Source organism: Fukomys damarensis, unplaced genomic scaffold (genome assembly GCF_012274545.1).
Source record: "Fukomys damarensis isolate Sample0158 unplaced genomic scaffold, DMR_v1.0_HiC HiC_scaffold_12, whole genome shotgun sequence".
In the NCBI taxonomy this organism is placed as follows: Eukaryota; Metazoa; Chordata; class Mammalia; order Rodentia; family Bathyergidae; genus Fukomys; species Fukomys damarensis.
This window is the reverse complement of record NW_022900924.1, coordinates 18,347,276-18,351,308: the sequence shown is the minus strand read 5'-3', so window position 1 is coordinate 18,351,308 and position 4,033 is coordinate 18,347,276. Positions and strand designations below refer to the sequence as shown.

General features: G+C 41.2%; 1 protein-coding gene across 1 annotated transcript in view; it reads left to right on the top strand.

The window, feature by feature from the left end:
• Window positions 1-541: 541 nt before the first annotated feature.
• The window catches only part of Clip1 (CAP-Gly domain containing linker protein 1), a 118,915-nt gene continuing 115,423 nt past the window's right edge, over window positions 542-4,033 (top strand). Inside the window, exon 1 of the mRNA XM_033762458.1 lies at window positions 542-608. The gene's annotated coding sequence lies outside the window, so the exon portion shown is untranslated. The remainder of the gene's footprint in view (window positions 609-4,033) is intronic.

Sequence of the window (4,033 nt, the reverse complement as noted above, 5' to 3'; positions counted from 1 at the left end):
TTGCCCCGGGCGCCGCCGCTCGCCCCCGATCCTGCCTCGGGCCCTGGCGCCGGTGCTCTGGAGCCGGAATGAAGCCCGACCGGCCCGGGCTTTTGTTTTCCTCCCAAGCGGGGCTGTGATTCTCGGTGAAGGTGGAAGGCGAGAGGGGACCGGATCTCTGAAATCACCTCCGCCGGGTAACTCGAACCTGCTTCTGCGGCTGGGGATTGGCTCGGGAGACAGATGACACTTGTTCAGAGCTTATTGGAAAAGCAGAGCCTTTTGATTTTCCCGAATTTGGAGCGCCTGTACTGCAAAAATCTGATTTGGATGGGGGTGGTGAACCCTGAATCCGCTGTCTCTCCACTTCATGTGGCTTTTCCTTCTGGCCGGAACCGAGCACCACCCCTCCTCCCTTCTTCCCAGCCCCACCTCTTTGGTATGAAGAAATTACACGTTAAGTCTGCTTTCGGTGGAGATACCTGTTTTTAGCAAAACTTGGGCGCCAATTACTGTTTTTAAAAAGGAGGGTGGAGAAGATCCTGTAATATTTTTTTTCTTTGTGTGTGTGTGATTCAGCAGCCTTGCCTTCTTCCTCTTTTAGGTTAGGACTGGCTGGCTGGAGCGCTGTAAGTATTCTTGCTGTGTCTGCTGCTGTTTTTATGGTGATGATCCCGAGATTTTTATTATTAGTACTATTGCCGATAGTGTTCACGAGTCAGGAGAGCAACGTTTGACTTTCTAATTTAATGATTACCTTTTTGCTGGAGATGTTCTTCAGCCTTGCAGGGCGTTTCCCCTAGGTCTGGAAATAATAACAATTAACATTTATTGAGGGTTTTTGTGGTCAGGCTCTAGGTAAGCCTTGCATACATGTGTTTTATCTCTTTGAATCAAGGTTGTTGTCATCCCCATTTTACAGAGAGGGCATAGAAAGGTCAAAGAACTTGAGAGCCGCACAGTTAATAAGTGATGTTGGCAGGATTTGTCCTCAGGTCTTCTGACTCCAGAGTTCATAGTTACTTCACCAGTGTGAAACTCCATCAGGGAGCAAAGCCAGCCTTGATTAAAGCAAATGAAGTGAGTGCTATCTTGGCCAAGGGCTTGTACCCACATTTTGAAGTTCAGAGAAAGCAGGCAAGTAGTAAGCTTAGGCTTCTCACCAGGCCTGCTTCAAAACTGTAAAAGCAAACTGGGTGGAACTCTGCATACTTGTGTGTCTGAAGATCAGAATTGTTTCCTTCCCTACTCTTTCAGCACTGCTTGAACACAACATAAGCCAGTCTGGTTTCAGTCCTCAAGGAGTTTAGAATTGAACCCAGGGCCCTTGCACTGAGCTACATCCCCAGCCCTTATCTTTATGTATTTATTTTTTAAATTGGTAAATTTTAGATGTCCATAGTAACATTCACCATGAGGAATTTATACCTGTATGTGATATATCTTGCTACTTTTTTTCCATTCTCCTCCCCTCCCTTTAAGCCCCCTTCCTGTCCTTACAAAAGCTGTTTCCATTTTTCCTTCTGTTTTTTTCCTTGTCCGTTCCTTCCTTCCCCCTCTCCCCTTGCCTTGTTCTCATTTGAACATTTTAACTTTTTTTTAATTTTACATTTGACTTTAACCAAAAGGCTGGGAAGTGATTTAAATTTTTTTTTTTTTTTTGTGGTACTGGGAATCGAAATCAGGTCCTTGTGCTTGCAAGGCAGGCGGCGGCACCACTGAGCTAAATCCCCAGCCCTTTAAAAAAATTTTTGAGACAAGGTCTTGCTGCATTGCCAGGGCTAGCCTTGGACCTGCCATCCTTCTCTTGGCCTTTAACCCAGTGTCTAACATTGAGTCTTTCATGTACTGTGTGACCCAAGATGCATGAGAACTAACTCAGTAATGTTTGGCTTTAATTTTTGTTTTTATTTCTTCATGATGCTGGAGATAGAACCCTGGGCTTCTCAAATGCAGTCTACCATTGAGCTATACCCAGCAACCTGGCTCTTGCTTTTTAAGTATTGTCTGTTGGGATTGATCCTCTTCATCCCACACAAAAGTAGGCATTTTTGAATTTGTCTCATATTGGCTGTGTTCATGATTATTTACAGATGAACTTTTGGTCTTTCTAGGATATATATCAGTAGTATGGAGACTTGTACTTCATGTTATGGGATTTTCTGCAGAATTTTGCATACTTTCATATGCTCAATAAATGTTTATTTAGATAATTAAAAATATGAGAACCATAAAGCTTTTTTTTTGTTAGTCTTGGGGATCAAACCCAGGACCTTGCTTATGCTAAGTCCACCCTCTGCACCTGAGCTCCACTTTCAATCCCTCCAGATTAGCTTTATTTAAAAAAAAAAGGTTAGCTTTATAGAAATTAAAGCTAGAGATAAAAACAAGGTGGTATAGTAATACAAGATGGTTGAATATTAATAGTAAGAGAAAGCTTTTTATATTGTTAACTAAAGTGAGACCTTTTACTTCATATAAATTTCTACCATCCAAATACCTATAACTTCTTTCCTTCTTGAGGTAGAAGGTCAAGTGTATTTTTCTTTGGAAAAGCAGACCCTGTTGTTTATTAGTCCTGGCCAGGCTGTAGTTCTCTTTACAGTGTTGTTGAAGTGTGATTACCCCCACCCACGAACGGCAGCTTGTGGAGCTGTGGTGTACTGCCTGTGGGCTGTAATGAGCTCTCATTTAATATTCACACAGATATTTATTGAACCATCTACTGTGTGCCAGGTGCCATTCAAGAGGCTGGTGACACAGCCCTAAATAAAACAGACAGAAATACTTGTTCTCTTGGATCCCCCCCTTTATTTAAAGGAGGCAGACAATAAACATACTAAGTAGCTATATTGTCTATTAGAAAATGATACATAATAAGGAGAGAAAGAAGTCGGGTAAGGAGAAATATGGTTTGGGGGATAAAGATTATAGTAGTGGAAATCTAACTGAAAATGTGTAAATAGAAACAAAAAGCCAATTAAGGAATGTCGTTCCCAGAGGGAAGCTCGTCTTGGAAGAAGGAACAAGTGGAAATGTCTTGGGGTGAAAAGTTTGTAAGGGGCAGATAATTTAAGGCTTTACAGGCTATTGTCTTTAAAATATGTGTTAAACTATTTAAAAGTAATAAAAGATGTAGAATAATTTAATACCACATCATTGATATTTTGATGAAGATTAAGATGAGGGCTACTGCAGCCTAAGGCTAAAAGAATTTTATTAACTTGCATAAAAGGCCACACAGCTAATGAATACAGCTAGAGATTGAACCCTGGTTTCTGGTTTTGCTTTTTTTTTTTTTGGTTTGTGTTATTTTAAGCAGTGTGTAGAACACTCTGGTAATAGAATCTCAAGGAAGCATCTGGCTTTAGGCCAGCCCATGTTCAGTCTTGATGTTGAGTGTATGTTTTGCTGTTTGTGTGCATCTATTCAGGATCTTTGTGTCTTTGAGAGACCTCCTTTGCATATAAAGCTTTCCCCCAGAATTGTGCTCCTTGCAGCAGTTAGTTTTTTTAGTCTTAAATTTCGTGGTTCAAACTGTATATTTGATAGAGAACTTTCTGTAAGTCTTTTCAATCTTAATTGGGAAGCAGTGTCAATATTCTGGATATGAATTTTTTAGATAGCTGTTGAGGCAAGCCTTAAACTGTCAGGCATATTGCATACTTTTTTTCTTTTTGTTTGGAGATAGGGTCTCACTATGTAGTTCAGCCTGACCTTGAACCCACTATGGAGCCCAGCTGGCCTTGAACTCACAGTGATCCTTCTGCCTCAGCCTCCTGAATGTTGGGAGTATAGGCATGTACCATGGTGCCTGGCTTTTTAAATTTTATTTATTTATTTACTTTTTCTTTCTTGAGACAGTTTCACTGTGTAGTTCAGGCAGGTCTTGCACTCACTATGTAGTCCATGCTGGCCTCGAACTCACGGTGATCCTCCTGCCTCAACCTCCTGGGTTCTAGGATTATAGGCATGGGCTACCATGCCTGGCTGCATACTTTTAATATACATAGTATGTTTCCACATAGGTGGAACTCAATTCATATATATATAT